The sequence below is a fragment of the Bubalus bubalis genome, chromosome 2 (genome assembly GCF_019923935.1).
Source record: "Bubalus bubalis isolate 160015118507 breed Murrah chromosome 2, NDDB_SH_1, whole genome shotgun sequence".
NCBI lineage: Eukaryota > Metazoa > Chordata > Mammalia > Artiodactyla > Bovidae > Bubalus > Bubalus bubalis.
Window position 1 is genome coordinate 72,760,258 of NC_059158.1, and position 19,390 is coordinate 72,779,647.

The 19,390-nt window shown below is 39.1% G+C and overlaps 1 protein-coding gene across 3 annotated transcripts in view; it reads right to left on the bottom strand.

Annotated features, from left to right (window-relative positions):
- MTX2 (metaxin 2) overlaps nt 1-19,390 on the bottom strand; it is a 76,245-nt gene that overhangs the window by 42,563 nt on the left and 14,292 nt on the right. Inside the window, exon 2 of one of the 3 annotated variants that reach the window (XM_025274403.3) lies at nt 7,216-7,378. The exons of the other annotated variants lie outside the window; for them this stretch is intronic. The gene's annotated coding sequence lies outside the window, so the exon portion shown is untranslated. The remainder of the gene's footprint in view (nt 1-7,215; nt 7,379-19,390) is intronic. 3 annotated transcript variants of the gene reach the window in all.

Below are 19,390 nucleotides of genomic sequence, written 5' to 3' on the forward strand. Positions count from 1 at the left end.
CAATTAACCAGTGTTAACAGTTTTAAAAATAAAAGGTAGGGAAACAAAAACAAGCTGACATCTGCAAACTACTCAAAAATAACCTTTTAGGATAAACTGTATGGTCAGCATACCTACACCATTTATATTCATATGAGAACAATACTGTGAGGTCCATTTGTTATAAGAACCTACATCATCAAAGACTCAATTATATGCATTTATTAATCTTATTAAAGCAATAAAGCAAAGGAATGAAATTTACAGAAGTTCCAAAGACACTGAAATTAAGTTCCTTGAGGGCAAAAACGTGTCACATGCATTGTGTATGCCACACTGTGCCAAGTTTTGCATACAGTTGGTGTTCATTAATCATGCATGGAAAGAAAACGGATACTAAGCTTATCACTCAATTCCCTAAACATTCTGGCTAATCAAAGTTTTACTGATCAATATGTTAAAGTACTGCTGCTGCTGCTAAGTCACTTCAGTAGTGTTCAACTCCGTACGACCCCATAGACAGCAGCCCACCAGGCTCCCCCGTCCCTGGGATTCTCCAGGCAAGAATGCTGGAGTGGGTTGCCATTTCCCTCTCCAATGCATAAAAGTGAAGTAGCTCAGTCGTGTCCAACCCTTAGCAACCCCATGGACTGCAGCCCACCAGGCTCCACCGTCCATGGGATTTTCCAGGCAAGAGTACTGGAGTGGGGTGCCATTGCCTTCTCCGGTTAAGGTACTAGGGTGCTCTAATTAAATATTCTGATAATTTTAATTTTTGATTAGCTATTTTGTGTACATACAAGACCATGGATTACAAATTTTCAAAACACAGTAACATACATTTAGCATTAAATATATGCTGAATGTAAGTGAAGTGTTCTTTAATAAAGCAGAAGCTAAAGCCACTACTCTGCAATACCAGAGGTCTCATAAGAACAGGAACTTATATGTTTAGCTAAATGAAATTTTAACTAAAAATTTTTAGTTAAAAATTCATTTATCATCACTGGCCCCACTCCCATTCTCCTGATCTAATACAAGCAGCATATTTAAAAGAAATCTTGTAACATATTCAGTTCAGTTGCTCAGTCGTGTTCGACTCTTTGCGACCCCATGAATCGCAGCACACCAGGCCTCCCTGTCCATCACCGACTCCCGGAGTTCACCCAAATTCTTGTGCATCGATTTGGTGATGCCATCCAGCCATCTCATCCTCTGTCGTCCCCTTCTCCTCCTGCCCCCAATCCCTCCCAGCATCAGGGTCTTTTCTAATGAGTCAACTCTTCGCATGAGGTGGCCAAAGTATTTACTCAACCACAAATAAGAAAAAAGGAGTTGAACTGGGCTTCCCTGGTGGCTCAGGGGTAAAGAATCTGCCTGCCAATGCAGGAGACATGGGTTTGATCCCTGGTTCGGGAAGATTCCACATGCCACAGAGCAACTAAGCTTATATGCCACAACTACTCAGCCCGGGAACACAACTACTGAAGCCAATGTGCTACAGATACAGAGTTAATGCGCCACAAAAAGAGAAGCCACCGCAATGAGAAACCCGTGCACCACAACAAAGGGTAGCCCCTGCTCACAGCAAGCAGAGAAAAGCCCACACAGCAACGAAGACCCAGCAAATCCAAAAATAAAGAAAGGAAGAAAAGAAAATTATTTTTTTTAAGTTGTTATTAAGAACCTAAAGCTGAAAATGGGGTTGGCAGAGTATATTTTCCTTTATCTAATTTCTGCTCTAACGCAGAAACTATTACTGAAAATAAATTCTCAGAAAGTAACTCTGCCAAAACATTTGATGTTGTCTTCACAAACAGAAAAAAGAAACAAGAGAAAGTGAAGTTGCTCAGTCGTGTCTGACTCTTTGCGACCCCATGGACTGTAGCCCACCAGGCTCCTCGGTCCATGGGATTCTCCAGGCAAGAATACCGAAGTGGGTCACAAACAGAACATTTCATTTAAAAAGGGAAGGCAAGCTGATATAAACCTATATAACCATGCTATTTCAACAGCTTGGAATTCCAGTACACCCACAGACCAGAAGGCAAGAAATGGCAGAGTATGCAGGGAATGATCTCACCCATGAGCAGTTCAGAAAATATAAACATCATTGATTTAAGTGCATCACTTATGTGAATCAGCTCACATTTTAAGCATGGCATGGGAGAAGAAACGGCTGGTGTGTTATTCAGTAGAGAGACAACAGCGAAAATCCTAAATTGTGTGGCATGGCATTGGATCTACAAATCAACCACGTAGCTATCTTTCTAGGAAATGAGCCTTCATAATAAGTAAGTCTAGGAATCATAAACATTATACACACATAACAAAGTACAAAGCCTATTTCTTGGTTTGGGTAATATTATATAAAGCCTTTTCATTGAGAATGCCTATTATGTGAAAGACAAAGTCCAAAAATACGATTATTCCCCACTCCTCTTTCCAAAGGTCAGGCAAGTCAATACCCACCCTTGCCCTTGATCATGTATAAAAGAGAGGGAGATGACAAATTCAAAATCATAGTGCTGATAAAAGCCTTAAATATCTCAGCATTTAAAATCAAAAATCTTTTTAAAACAATATTAAAACATTTTCATCTCTTACTAGTTTTACCTCAGTCAACCTAAAATGTTTTAGACCACACTAATCCAACAGAGAGTAAAATTTCATGACTCATCCTACTTTCAAGTTCTACCACCAAAAGCTCTCCCTGATGTGAAGAGCCTTTTTTTTAGACTTGCCTTAAGGAAGGACCAGCCTTAGAATAAATATAGAAGGTGAGACTAAAAGTTTCTGGAAAGGAGACTGATTAAAAAACGGGGACTGAGAGAGAACATTGTCCAAGGCTGTCAGGATACAAGATACTGGTATAATTAACATATCAAAAGTAGACTTTATGCTTAATACACCTCAACAGTTCTGTGGCTTTTGGAATAAAGATCAACTTGACCTTACACATCGCTCTCTCTACCTCTCAGGCCTCAATATTCTTTTCCAACCACTCTGTACACCAGCCACACTGGCCTTCACCCAGTTTCTGAACGCATCATGTTTCTTCCTGCACCAGAAATTCATTTAAGCTGTTTCCTTTGTTGTTGTTCAGTTGCTCAGTCGTGTTCAACTCTTTGCGACCCCATGGACTGCAGCACGCCAGGCCTCCCTGTCCTTCACCATCTCCTGGAGTTTGCCCAAGTTCATGTTCATTGCATCGGTGATGCTGTCCAACCATCTCATCCTCCGACGCCCTCTACTCTTTCTGCCCTCAATCTTTCCCAGCATCAGGTACTTTTCCAATGAGTCATCTGTTCACATCAGATGACCAAAATACTGGAGCTTCAGCTTCAGCATCAGTCTTTCCAGTAAATATTCAAGGTTGATCTCCCTTAAGGTTGACTGGTTTGATCTTGCTGTCCACAGGACTTTCAGGAGTCTTCTCCAGCACCACAGTTCAAAAGCATCAATTCTTCGGCTTTCTGCTTTTTTTATGGTCCAGCTCTCACAACCACACATGACCACTAGAAAGACCATAGCCTCGACCATGTGAACCTTTGTCGGCAGAGTAACGTCTCTGCTTTTCAACACACTGTCCAGGTTTGTAATGGCTTTCCTGCCAAGAAGCAGTCATCTTCTCATTTCATGGCTGCAGTCACCATCCACAGTGATTTTGGAGCCCAAAAAGAGGAAATCCGTCCCTACTTCCACCTTTTCCCTTTCTATTTGCCATGAAGAAATGGGGCCAGGTGCCATGACCTTAGTTTTTTTTAATATTTAGTCTTTAGCCAGCTCTTTCACTCTCCTCCTTCACCCTCAACAAGAGGCTCTTTCTGCCATTAGAGTGTTTCCCTTACCCTGGAGCAATCTTTCCCTCCCACCGTGTCCTTACATCTCAGCAAAAACATCACTTCCTTATGTTGGTCCAGCTTCATGGACATACAACCTGAGCAGCTGCACAGGGCTGGTACTTGAAGGGTTCTACTCTCAGGTTAACAGTCTACTATGGCAGTCCTAGAATTCTTTTAAACAAGGGGGCTCCACATTTTCATCTTGCACTGGGCCCTACAAATTATGTAGCTGGTCCTGTCCTCAGGGAAGACTTCAGTGACCTCTAGAATAGTTCAAACCCTCTCTTTTCCAAGCTTAAATAGCATGTACACTCCTTTGTACCACTTACCATAGTCAACATTTTCACAGGGATTTGAGGACTATTTGTTTATCTCCCCCACTAGAATGTAAGCCCCATGAATTCAGTGTTCAGTTCTGATTTTTGCTTACCACTTCATTCCTAGAGGGCTTTCCTGGTGGCTCATAGGTTAAAGCGTCTGCCTGCAAAGTGGGAGACCTGGGTTCGATCCCTGGGTCAGGAAGATCCCCTGGAGAAGGAAACGGCAACCCACTCCAGTACTCTTGCCTGGGAAATCCCATGGATGGAGGAGCCTGGTGGCCTACAGTCCACGGGGTAGAAAAGAGTTGGACACGACTGAGAGACTTTACTTTCACTTTCATTTCTAGAACCCAGTGCCAAATAGGCAATCAGTAAATGTTAGTTGAATAAATGTTTGTTTTTACTATTACTGCTATCATTATTGTTAATGACTCTGTACTGTTTAGGCTAAAAATGCAGCAGAGAAGACAAGAAAACTATACAAAATGGCCAAAAAAGGTAAATTTGTATCCCTGGTAGCTCAGATGGTAAAGAATCTGCCTGCAATGCAAGAGATCCAGATTTGATCCCTGGGTCGGGAAGATCCTCTAGAGAAGGAGGTCGCAAAGAGTCAGATATGACTGAGAGACTAACACACACATTGGGGTTCTCTGGATAAAGTGAAAGGGTAAGTCGCTCTTATCTGACTCTCTGATTGTAGACTGTAGACTGTAGTTCTACAGTCCCCCATGGACTGTAGTTCACCAGGCTTCTCTGTCCATGGAATTCTTCAGGTAAGAATACTGGAATGGGTTGCCATTTCCTTCTCTAGGAGATCTTCCTGACCTGGGTCTCCTGTATTGCAGGCAGATTCTTTACCAACTGAGCCCCCAAGGAAGCCTCAGAGAACTCCAGCTCTACAACCAGTAACACAACTATAAAAATATTAAACAGCTCCCTGAAATAGTTGGCAGAATCTAATCCTGTAAACTTACCCTAAAACTGGAAATCTGTTTCTGTTTTATATCAAATACATAATGTCCATTGGATATTACTGTTGCAATACTCCTAAGACCATCACCGATGCCCTCAACCATCTGACAAGTCATCTCACTATTCCCCTGTCCATATTCTTTAACCCTAACCTAGGGATTACCACTTTTTAAAATCTCTTGTCCCCATCAATAAAACATTTGAGTAGCAGACCCAAATAGATTTGGAAATCATATAGCTGGTATTCCTAACCTAGTGAATCATGCACATTATAAAACACACTAAGAAAACAGTTAAAAAGTTGAAACCTAAATTCCAATATTTCTTTTCCATACATGAAAAGATTATCTAGCACAAAACCCCTGTATATACACCTAACCCCACTTTAGAAAACACAGTTCAAATTAAATAACTACTTATTTGAAGTTTCATCAGGGAACTCAGCCATTCACATACCCTTGATCAAAGACAAGTCCTTCTCTATTCTAGCGAAATCATCTTTTTGACCACAAAAAAAGCTTGGAAAGAACACACACAAATTAATGTGGGGTGGAGGGAATACCTGACTACCCAACCATCTAATAATAGGACCCTTGCATCCTACCACAGTATTTAAAATTTCCCCCGTATACTTTATACTTTCTCACCTTAGTGACTTTGCTCAAACTGTTACCCTCTACCCAGAATATTTCTTCCCATTGCATGCCCGAATCCTACATCTTTTTCAAGACCAAGCTTAAAATGCTACCTCCATCAAGAAGGCTTCTGTAACTAAAAAAATCTAATTTCTCCTTTATCCATACTGCTCATAGCAGTTTGCACTTGTCTTATATCATATATTGCTTTCTACTCTATTCTATTATTATGTCAATATCTTATCTTCCTTTCTAGGCAGTAAGTTCCTAGAATGTGAAAATTCCCATGATCCTGAGAGTATTTATTAAAGACTCAGCTTCTTAACTGCCCCAAACTGAATACAATATTAATAACAATATATACAATATATGGAAAAACATGAAATTCAAATTAAGCAATATTTAAATTATTTTGGTCTAAGTATCATTTAAAAACTAATCTTTATCACACGAGTTCCAAAGTAAAATTACCCACCTTTCAGAAGTTAATTCTTTTACAATCAGAAACTACTATCTCATTTTCATATCAAAGAAATAACTTACACTAAGACATTCTTAGTGACCTATATTAATTCACTTTTAAACATTACAATGATGTCCCATTCCCTAGCAAAAAATCCATGAAAATGTTTATCATTTTTATAAAGAAGAAATATACTATTTTATAGGTATAAATTTAAAACATCTAGAAATAAAGCAAATATTGGAGCACCTCAACACTTCCTATTCCAATAACACTATTAGAAGTCTTTTAACCCCTTTGTCCTTTACTGTCTTTCCAATTTTATCTAGGTAAAATTATCTTGAGAATTTTACACTAATGTCTCTTTCACTAGGAGCAAAGCTGATTCCTCTTCAAGTTGCAACCTTTAGTGAGATAGAGGGCTTTTTTATGGAAATAAATTTCAAAGCTTTTCATAGATAATTTCTATCTCCTATAAGTATTTAGGTTGGAGAAGAAAGTTTAGAAAGAGAGAGAATACACACTCTTGGACTTGTGAAAACCTTAACATAAAATAAATAACATCTAAACACACAAATTTATGCTAGAAATGCATACACGGTAAAATAATTCTCACAGCCCCCCAAAATACACATTTGATTCTCATTTAATTCTCTTTAAGGTACCTACTACTTTTAAGTTTTATCAACCCCCTGGTGGCTCAGAGGTTAAAGCGTCTGCCTGGAATGCTGGAGACCCGGGTTCGATCCCTGAGTCGGGAAGATCCCCTGGAGAAGGAAATGGCAACCCACTCCAGTACTCTTGCCTGGAGAATCCCATGGAGGGAGGAGCCTAGTAGGCTACAGTCCATGGGGTCACAAAGAGTCGGACACGACTGAGCGACTTCACAACAAAAACACCAACATTCTTTACTATTAATCCATTACAACTTTTAGAGAAATGACTACTGCCAACAAATTAACATATGTATACACCTAAGATTCTTAAATACTCCATTTTACCTGCAGTATTCTCTCAAGTATCAAGTTGGGTGATAAGTATTTCTGGTGCCAGATGATCTGTCTATTCCACTCAATTCAGGGTATTCCACTCATATCACAGCATCAAAGTGCTGTGACCTAATAAACAAGTCTAGTTCCAAAGTCCACCTCTTGATGATCTAATCTAAAAGGACAAGAAAAGGGCAGTGAAAAGAGATGCCCTGTTGCTGATTTTTTTTTTTTTAAGTTCTGCATTCTTAATGTACAACATGACTCCTCTGGCATATGAATATAGGTGAAGACATGATTTGTAGAATAATAGGCACTAATAATACATGCTGCTTCAGTACTGTCATATTTCCAATCCATCAAATTGATTAATGCTATAATAACTCTACACAAACCTATCAGTGCACTAATGAAGTCAAACCCAGTTTATCCTTAGGCAACTACACTCCAAAAGCTCATAGATGTCATCTCTTCAGCTTCCCAAGACTATTTAGACAGTGTAATACAAAAGGAGTAAGAAACACATGTAACCTGTCTCCAAATTTGGATGTCTTTCTGCCAAAGGTGTAAATGCAAATACTACTAATATATTAAAATGCTCAAAGAACATCTGGCAGCTCTTAAACATGGACAAGTTGCTGCAAGACACACAGAGAAAAGGAAATAAATTTACTAGTTTGACATAAATACTATACTGATGATCTCAGTGATATCAACATAGCCACTAAGTTCAAAACCTGGTAAGTTTTAGGAAGTTATGATATGAAGCCTTCATTTAAAACAGATTTTCAAGATATTTAGACTTAAATATAATGACGTGTAACCTTATCAAAACTAGAATTTTAAGAACTATTAAACCTGCAATTCAATTTTCAAATTATAGTACAATTCAAAGATAACACTATATCCCAGATAATACTGATCATGAAATGATTAAATGACAATGTCCCTGAGGCACTGTCTCTTAGGGGATGTTTAATGATACTACAGAGGATGTGTAAGCAGGAAGTGACTCTTCACCTAACAGGAGTTTAAACCATTCTCCATAATAAAAGCTATATATGACAAACCCACAACAAACATTATCCTCAATGGTGAAAAATTGAAAGCATTTCCTCTAAAGTCAGGAACAAGACAAGGGTGCCCACTTTCACCATTACTATTCAACATAGTTTTGGAAGTTTTGGCCACAGCAATCAGAGCAGAAAAAGAAATAAAAGGAATCCAAATTGGAAAAGAAGAAGTAAAACTCTCACTATGTGCAGATGACATGATCCTCTACATAGAAAACCCTAAAGACTCCACCAGAAAATTACTAGAACTAATCAATGATTATAGTAAAGTTGCAGGATATAAAATCAACACACAGAAATCCCTTGCATTCCTATACACTAATAATGAGAAAACAGAAAGAGAAATTAAGGAAACAATTCCATTCACCATTGCAATGGAAAGAATAAAATACTTAGGAATATATCTACTTAAGAAACTAAAGACCTATATATTGAAAACTATAAAACACTGGTGAAAGAAATCAAAGAGGACACTAACAGATGGAGAAATATACCATGTTCATGGATTGGAAGAATCAATATAGTGAAAATGAGTATACTACCCAAAGCAATTTATAGATTCAATGCAATCCCTATCAAGCTACCAACGGTATTCTTCACAGAGCTAGAACAAATAATTTCCCAATTTGTATGGAAATACAAAAAACCTCGAATAGCCAAAGCTATCTTGAGAAAGAAGAATGGAACTGGAGGAATCAACCTACCTGATTTCAGGCTCTACTACAAAGCCACAGTTATCAAGACAGTATGATACTGGCACAAAGACAGAAATATAGATCAATGGAACAAAACAGAAAGCCCAGAGATAAATCCACACACATATGGACACCTTATCTTTGACAAAGGAGGCAAGAACATACAATGGATTAAAGACAATCTCTTTAACAAGTGGTGCTGGGAAATCTGGTCAACCACTTGTAAAAGAATGAAACTAGAACACTTTCTAACACCATACACAAAAATAAACTCAAAATGGATTAAAGATCTAAACATAAGACCAGAAACTATAAAACTCCTAGAGGAGAACATAGGCAAAACACTCTCCGACATACATCACAGCAGGATCCTCTATGACCCACCTCCCAGAATATTGGAAATAAAAGCAAAAATAAACAAATGGGACCTAATTAAACTTAAAAGCTTCTGCACATCAAAGGAAACTATTAGCAAGGTGAAAAGACAGCCTTCAGAATGGGAGAAAATAATAGCAAATGAAGCAACTGACAAACAACTAATCTCAAAAATATACAAGCAACTCCTCCAGCTCAACTCCAGAAAAATAAATGACCCAATCAAAAAATGGGCCAAAGAACTAAATAGACATTTCTCCAAAGAAGACATACAGATGGCTAACAAACACATGAAAAGATGCTCAACATCACTCATTATCAGAGAAATGCAAATCAAAACCACTATGAGGTACCATTTCACGCCAGTCAGAATGGCTGCGATCCAAAAGTCTACAAGCAATAAATGTTGGAAAGGGTGTGGAGAAAAGGGAACCCTCTTACACCGTTGGTGGGAATGCAAACTAGTACAGCCACTATGGAGAACAGTGTGGAGATTCCTTAAAAAACTGGAAATAAAACTACCTTATGATCCAGCAATCCCACTGCTGGGCATACACACTGAGGAAACCAGAAGGGAAAGAGACACGTGTGCCCCAGTGTTCATCGCAGCACTGTTTATAATAGCCAGGACATGGAAGCAACCTAGATGTCCATCAGCAGATGAATGGATAAGAAAGCTGTGGTACGTATACACAATGGAGTATTATTCAGCCATTAAAAAGAATACATTTGAATCAGTTCTAATGAGGTGGATGAAACTGGAGCCTATTATACAGAGTGAAGTAAGCCAGAAAGAAAAACACCAATACAGTATACTAACGCATATATATGGAACTTAGAAAGATGATAACAATAACCCTGTGTACGAGACAGCAAAAGAGACACTGATGTATAGAACAGTCTTATGGACTCTGTGGGAGAGGGCGAGGGTGGGAAGATATGGGAGAATGGCATTGAAGCAGGTATAATATCATGTATGAAACAAGTCGCCAGTCCAGGTTCGATGCACGATACTGGATGTTTGGGGCTGGTGCACTGGGACGACCCAGAGGGATGGTATGGGGAGGGAGGAGGGAGGAGGGTTCAGGATGGGGAACACATGTATACCTGTGGCAGATTCATTTTGATATTTGGCAAAACTAACATCAAACTGTAAAGTTTAAAAATAAAATAAAATTTAAAAATAATAATAATAATAAAAAGAAACAGTTGTAATAATTTTTTAAAAAATTAAATAAATAAATAAAACCATTCTCCAATCACCTCAACAGTCAGAGATCAATGTTCAACATGTGGGAAAATGGTCCATGTATTTTACAACTCAGGGAATAGAGCCAATACTTTATAATAATTATTAGTGGAGTACAACCTTTAAAAATTGTGAATCACTATGTTGTACACCTATAACTTATACAGTATTGCACATCAACTATATTTCAATTTTTAAGAAAATTTAAAAAGAATGGAGAGGTGTAATGTCATGCTGTCATTTCCATAAACCTAAAAAAATACTGACAGGTAGTATTCTGTAACACAGTGGTAAGGTTACTCTCTTAGTCCATTTGGGCTACTATAACAAAATACCATAGACTGAGTGGCTCACAAACAACAGAAATTTATTTCTCACAGTTCTGGAAGCTCAAAGTCCAAAATCAGGGTGCCGGCACGGTTGGGTTCAGGTTAGAGACTTCTTCCAGGTCACTGACTACTGACTTACTGCCAGGTCCTCACATGGTGGAAGGGGCGAGGGAGCTCTCTGGGATCTCTTTTATAATAGCACTAATTCCTAATCACCTTCCAATGGCCCCATATTCTAATAACATCACCTTGGGGATTAGGATTTCAACACATGAGTAGGGGGAAGGGGGACACGTTCATAGGAACCACTTAAAAAATAAACTGCAAGGAAGTACAGATAAAAAATTAAAGACTACCTTAAATTGAAATAAGGGCCCTGAAGCAAGAAGCAGACATTCTAAGACAGACTGGAGAAGTGTAAGATAAATACAGAGGGACTGCTGCTGCTGCTAAGTCGCTTCAGTCGTGTCCGACTCTGTGCAACCCCACAGACGAAAGCCCACCAGGCTCCCCCGTCCCTGGGATTCTCCAGGCAAGAACACTGGAGTGCGTTGCCATTTCCTGCTCCAATGCATGAAAGTGAAAAGTGAAAGGGAAGTCGCTCAGTCGTGTCCGACTCTTAGTGACCCCATGGACTGCAGCCTACCAGGCTCCTCCATCCATGGGACTTTCCAGGCAAGAGTACTGGAGTAGGGTGCCATTGCCTTCTCCAACAAAGGGACTGCCAAACTCTAAAAGAAGATTCACACTAGAACCATTTCCTTGGCTTGATCCATCAGTCCTTAAGGAGAAAAAACTTGTTGACTGACATCAAAATTCACTGAATATTCTTTATTGCTTGTTCTATATATGCAGTAAACTGTATGTAGCTTTCATTTTAGAAAGTAAATTTAGCCACATTCTACAAATCTGTTTTATCAGTCATTCAACATATATTCACAGAACACACACACATATTTTATATATATACTTATATATATAAAAAATATACCCCCCCCAAATATAATGTACCAGGCACCAGTCTAAGAACTTAAGGATAAAATTGTAAAGAAAACCAAGTACCTGCCTTTAAGGTACTTAGACTTTAGTGGTACCATATGGCCCATCTCCATATTTTTTATAATACTCGAGCCCATTTGAAGATAACAATAAGGACTACCTGATATGGCTCAGTGATAAAGAATATACCTGCTAATGCAGGAGTTGCAGGAGACACGGGTTCGATCCCTGGGTTGGAAAGATTCCAACCTGAAGGAGGAAATGGCAACCCACTCCAGTATTCTTGCCAGGATAATCCCATGGACAGAGGAGCCTGGCAGGCTACAGTCTGTGGGGGTCACAGAGTCGAACACAACTGAGCAACTGAGCATGCATGCACACATGATACACTCATAACAAGCCTTAATTCTATCAACATGTTACAGACAACTAAGAACTACATGCAACAGTGCACAATCTCCAGAATGCCAAAGGAACGCCAACTTACTGAGCCCACAGCAGATAAATCATCAGTCTCACCAACCCATCATCAATATCTCCAACCACCTACTCATTTGTAACAAAGTGGTAAACAAAAGACTAAAAACACTCAAAGTGAGGATATATGACTGAGTGATACATTAGATAAATGGGTTCTAATACCCTGCCTTTCAGGAAGCAGAGGAAGAAAATCAAAACTGATTAAAAATTCAGGAAAACTAATAAGGGGCAGAACTTCCTCCTTACAACCAAAATGGGGGCCCAAATGAAACTAGAGAACAGTAAAAATCTCCTTCTGGTCAAAATCTACCTAGAAAGAGAACAAGACGGCAGAGGAGTAGGTGGATGTGGAGCACATCTCTCTCCACGGATACATCAGGAATATATCTTCAGACACAGAAGTGCATGCAGAATGCCGGGTGAGAGCGGACAGGAGTACCTGACCAGTGGAAAAGAATATATGGAACCATGCAAAACTCGGTAGGATGAAGGAACTAGGGGGAAAAACAGGAGTGTTAGAAGGACTGGACCTGCCCTCGGCAGGTGGGGGAACTGAAGCAGGGGTCCAATCCCCACATCGGGGCAATTGTCTAAGTCAGAGGAGAAACATTTGAGGCTGAGAGTGAAACAGCTGATCTGTGGTAGCCTAAATGGAATGAGAATCAGACAGTCCTTGCTGCAGCCACACATACCCCGGACAGGGACGCAAGTCCTCTAGAAAGCGCAGCAGCTGGGAGCTGGAGTTTAGGAACTGTGGAGCAATCCCAGGGTGAGGGCTGCTGTTGGCTGCGAAGAGACGGGATCGAGGGGGTATGAGGGAGGAGATTATGGTGGGAAATGCCTGTAGAGGAAAGCCAGGCAGCCATGGAAGCAAGGCAATACTGCTGAGTCATGTGTAGGGGTTAAGCCATCACCATAGCCTCTCTCACCCCACACACCAGCATCAGCACCTGAACAATAGAGAGGCTGACCCATCAAATGCCTGATGCACTGAACTACAGGGTAGGACCCCGCCCAGGGTGCCCCTTTAAGTGACTGACACATGGATCTACAGAGTAGGACCCCAACCAGGGGGCCCTTCTATGTGCCCAATGCACCAAACAACAGAGAAGGACCCCAGGCAAGGGAGCCCTCTCAGTGCCTGAACAGGCAGAGCTACATAGAAAGACTGGCCAAAGAGGCCTTCTGATTGCCAACTACAAGAGGCTCAAAAAAACTCTGATAGGGCCATAACTCCTGCAGCGGAGGCAGTCTGTGTCCCTGCACACTTGGCATCGCCAGAGTCCCCGCAAGCCAAGCAGCTGCACCACCTTCACACTCAACTCTCACTGGGGCAGAGCTGCCACAGGCAAAAAAAGTCTTGCATCTATGCGCACAGCGTCGCTTCAGTAGTGTCCGACTCTGCAACCCTGCAGACTGTGGCCTGCCAGACTTCTCTGTCAGGGAGCAGGGTTCTCCAGGCAAGAATTCTGGAACATATGGGCCAATACTGCATACCCTTCTAGAGCACTGTATTCCCTTCTGCTCTAGCCGCCAACTCCTCTGAGTACCTGGTGCCGTCAGAACCCCTGCAACCCAAGCAGCTGCACCACCTCAACTGGCCCTCACAAGGGCAAACCCAAGTCCTCCAGGGCAGCCTCAGGAGCAAATCCCAGTGGACAACCCACACGCAGAGGTGGAAATAAAACCACAATTGAAACCCAGGGGCAGTGTGGCTAAGGAAGAAGAACCAAAACCTTCCCACCAGCTGTACAAGCTGCAGATTAAATCCACACAATCAACTAGGCAGACTCTGTGTCTATGGAATATATAAAAGGTCATTGAGAGCTCCCACAAAAGAGAACACACTAGTTCTGACAGCTGTGGACACTGGAGGCAAGAACACACAGGAGCAGGACCAGATTAGAATCTGAGCTGCCCCCACAGCAGGTCTGGAGATGAGCACAGTGTTGGAGGGCATCCTAGGGAGGTGAGGTGGACTGTGACTCCCAGCGAGGGAAAGGACTCTGACAGCAGTGACTCAAGAAAAACATTTATTGTTCTTAACATAAGAGTTTTGATTTGTTCTCTAGATTCTTTTGGATTTTTTTCCTTTTTTTCACCCGCTTTGTTGTAGTTGTCGATTTTATTGGCATTATGAAATCTAATTAAGCTTTTGTGCTTTTTTATGTCACATTTTTTTATAGTTGTTATAAACCTTTGCCTCTCTGTTGAGCTTTTGCATTTCTGCAGAGTTTTCCTTTTTTCTCTTTTTTTAAATTTAATTTTTAAAAACTATTATGTTTTCTACATTTATTCCTTTGTTTGCTTTTCCTACTGTCCTTTTCCCCTTGCAGTTAATCCTTAATGTGTATAAATCTTCTTTATCTATCTATATTTAACTTTGCATATCTATTCTTTCTTTCCTCAACATATTTGTTAGTTTTATTTTCATTGCTTTATTCCCCGATTGGCACCTTGCTTTAGTTTTGTTTTCCAGTTTGTGCTTTAGTTAGTTTTGTTTTGGTAGATAAAATTTTTGGTTTCCTTTGTTCACCAGGTCAATCTATTGAACTTTATTTTTGCTGAACTGTTTTCATTTTGCTTATGGGTGCATATGTATATGCATATATTCAGTCACACCTTTTATTGTTCTTATAAACCTTTGCCTCAAAGCTGGGCTTTTGCAGTTCTGTGGAGTTTTCCTTTTTTTCCCTTTTTTCTTTCTTCATTCATTTTCTATATTAATTTTAATTTTTAATTAAAAATTAATTTAATTAAATTAAATTTAAAATTTAATTTAATTAAATTTAAAATTAAAATTAAAATTAATTTAATTAAAATTTTAATTTTTAATATTTTTAAACCTATTGTAATTTTTCTACTTTTATCTCTTTGTTTACCTTTCCTACTGTTATTTTCCCCTTGCAGTTAATCTTTAATGCATATAAACCTCCTTCATCTACCTCTATTTAACTTTGCATATCTATTCTTTCTTTTCTTTCTTTCCTCTCAACATATGTTAGTTTTATTTTCATTGCATTATTCCCCAATTGGCACCTTGCTTTAGTTTTGTTTTCCAGTTTTTGCTTTAGTTAGTTTTGTCTGGGAGATATAATTTTTGGTTTCCTTTGTTTGCTGGGTCAATCTGTTGTACTTTATTTTTCTTGGACTGTTTTGATTTTGCTTATGGGTGTATATGTATATGTGTATATTCAGTCACAATTTTTACTGATGTTATAAACCTCTGCCTCTACATTGGGCTTTTACAGTTTTCCTTTTTTTTCTTTTCCTTTTTTCTTTCTTCTTCCTTTTTTTTCTTTCTTTTCTTTTTTATAATTTTAATTTTTAATTTTTTAAAATATTTTTTTAATTTTTAATTTTTTTTACATTTATTCCCTTCTTTGCCTTTCCTACTGTTCTTTTCTCCTAGCAGTTAATCTTTAATGTATATAAACCTTCTTCATCTACTTCTATTTAACTTTGCATATCTATTCTTTCTTAGAAAACTTCAATCTTCCAAGACTCAATCAAGTTCAGTTCAGTTCAGTCGCTCAGTCGTATCCGACTCTTTGTAACCCCATGAACCGCAGCGTGCCTCCCTATCCATCACCAACACAGGCCTCCCTGTCCATCACCAACTCCTGGAATCCACCCAAACCCATGTCCATTGAGTCAGTGACATCATCCAACCATCTCATTCTCTGTCGTCCCCTTCTCCTCCTGCCCTCAATCTTTCCCAGCATCAGGGTCTTTTCAGATGAGTCAGCTCTTCGCATCAGGTGGCCCAAGTATTGGAGTTTCAGCTTCAACATCAGTCCCTCGAATGAACACCCAGGACTGAACTCCTTTAGGATGGACTGGTTGGATCTCCCTGCAGTCCAAGGGACTCTCAAGAGCCTTCTCCAACACCACAGTTCAAATGCTTCAATTCTTCTGCGCTCAGCTTTCCCAAGAAGAAATAGAAGTTATGAACACTCCAATTACAAGCACTGAAATTGAAGCTGTAATCAAAAATCTCCCAAAAAACAAAAGCCCAGGACCAGATGGCTTCACAGGAGAATTCTATCAAACATTTAAAGAGCTAATGCCTATCCTTCTAAAACTCTTTTTCAAAATTACAGAGGAAGGAACACTTCCAAACTCATTCTACAAGGCCACTATCACCCTGATACCAAAACCAGACAAAATCAACACAAAAAAAGAAAACTACAGGCCAATATCACTGATGAACATAGATGCAAAAATCCTCAACAAAATTTTAGCAAACAGAATTCAGCAACACATCAAAAAGCTCATACACCATGATCAAGTTGGGTGTATTTCAGGGATGCAAGGATTCTTCAAAATACGCAAATCAATCAATGTGATACACCATATTAACAAATTGAAAGACAAACATGTCTTTCAATTTGTTAATTTGATAATCTCAATAGATGCAGAAAAAGCCGTTGACAAAATTCAGCACCCATTTATGATTAAAACTCTTTAAAAAAATGGGCATAGAAGGAACCTCTCAACATAGTAAAGGCCATATATGATAAGCCTACAGCAAACATTATTCTCAATGGTGAAAAACTGAAAGCATTTCCCCTAAGATCAGGAACAAGACAAGGGTATCTGCTTTTGCCACTATTATTCAACATAGTTCTGGAAGTCCTAGCTACAGCAATCAGAGAAGAAAAAGAAATAAAAGGAATCCAGATCAGAAAAGAAGTAAAGGTCTCACTGTTTGCAGATGACACGATACTGTACATAGAAAACCTTAAAGATAGTATCAGAAAATACTAGAGCTAATCAGTGAATTTAGCAAGGTTGCAGGATACAAAATCAACACACAGAAATCACTTGCATTTCTATACACTAACAATGAAAAATCAGAAAGAGAAATTAAGGAATCAATCCCATCCACCACTGCAACAAAAAGTATTAAATACCTAGGAATAAACTTACCTAAGGAGACAAAAGAACTGTACACAGAAAATTATAACATACTAATGAAAGAAATCAAAGATGACATAAACAGATGGAGAGATATTCCATGTTCCTGGGTAGGAAGAAGCAATACTGTGAAAATGACTATATTGCCAAATGCAATCAACAGAGTCAATGTGATCCCTATCAAATTACCAATGGCATTTTTCACAGAACTAGAAAACAATTTCACAATTCCTATGGAAACACAAAAGACTCCAAATAGCCAAAGAAGTCTTGAGAAAGAAGAATAGAGAAGGAGGAATCAACCTTCCTGACTTCAGATTATACTACAAAGCTACAGTCATCATGACAGTATGGCACTAGCACAGAAACAGAAATATAGACCAATGGAACAAGATAGAAAGCCCTGAAATAAACCCATGCACTTATGGGTACCTTATTTTTGACAAAGGAGACAAGAATATGCAATGGGGCAAAGACAGCCTCTTCAATAAATGGTGCTGAGAAAACTGGACAGCTACATGTAAAAGAATGAAAGTAGAACACTTCCTAACACCATACACAAAGATAAACTCAGAATGGATTAAAGACCTAAATTTAAGACCAGAAACTTTAAAACTCTTAGAGGAAAACATAGGCAGAACACTCGGTGACATAAATTTAAGCAAGATCCTCTACGACCCACCTCCTAGAGTAATGGAAATAAAAACAAAAGTATAAGTATAAAAGTAAAGTATAAGTATAAAAGTATAAACAAGCGGGACCTGATTAAACTTAAAAGCTTTTGCACAGCAAGGGAAACTATAAGCAAGGTGAAAAGACAACCCTCAGAATGGGAGAAAACAATAGCAAATGAAACAACTGACAAAGGATTAATTTCTAAAATATACAAGCAGTCATACAACTCAATGCCAGAAAAATCAAACAACCCAATCAAAAAGTGGGGAAAAGACCTAACAGACATTTCTCCAAAGAAGACATCCAGATGGCTAACAAACACATGAAAAGATGCTCAACATCACTCATTGTTAGAGAAATGCAAATCAAAACTACAATGAGATATCACCTTATACCAGTCAGAATGGCCATCATCAAAAAGTCTACTAACAATAAATGCTGGAGAGAGTGTGGAGAAAAGGGAACACTCTTGCACTGCTGGTGGGAATGTAAATTGATACAGCCACTATGGAAGACGGAATGGAGACTCCTTAAAAAACTAAGAATAAAATCACCATATGACCCAGCAATCTCACTCCTAGGCATATACCCTGAGGGAACCAAAATTGAAAAAGACACATGTATCCCATTGTTCACTGCAGCACTATTTACAACAGCTAGAACATGGAGGCAACCTAGATGTTCATCACCAGATAAATGGATAAAGAAGTATGGTACATATACACAATGGAATGTTACTCAGCCATAAAAAGAAATGCATTTGAGTCAGTTCTAATGAGGTGGATGAACCTGGAATCTATTATACAGAGTGAAATGAGTCAGAAAGAGAAAGATAAATATCGTATTCTAACACATATATACAGGATCTAGAAGAATGGTACTGAAGAACTTATTTACAGGGCAGCAATAGAGAAACAGACATAGAGAACAGACTTATGAACATGGGACAGGGGAGGAGAGGGTGAGATGGATGGAAAGAGTAACACGGAAACTTACATTACCGTATGTAAAACAGATAGCCAACGGGGACTTGCTGTATGGCTCAGGAAACTCACACAGGGGCTCTGTATCAACCTAGTGGGGTGGGATGGGGAGGAAGATGGGAGGGAGGTTCAAAAGGGAGGGGATATATGTATACCTATGGCTGATTCATGCTGAGGTTTGACAGAAAACAACTAAATTCTGTAAAGCAATTATCGTTCAATAAAAAAATAAATTAAAAAAAATTAGACTTCTACTTTCGCAGATGATGATGGTAGTGGTGGTGGCGTGGTGGTGACAGCAGTTAAGATTCCTCAGGAACTTTACAGCTAATATCTATACATTTTAACATGCTTACAACTCATAATAAAGATGACAACTCAGTCTTTTCAATGAGCATAGGATATGAAT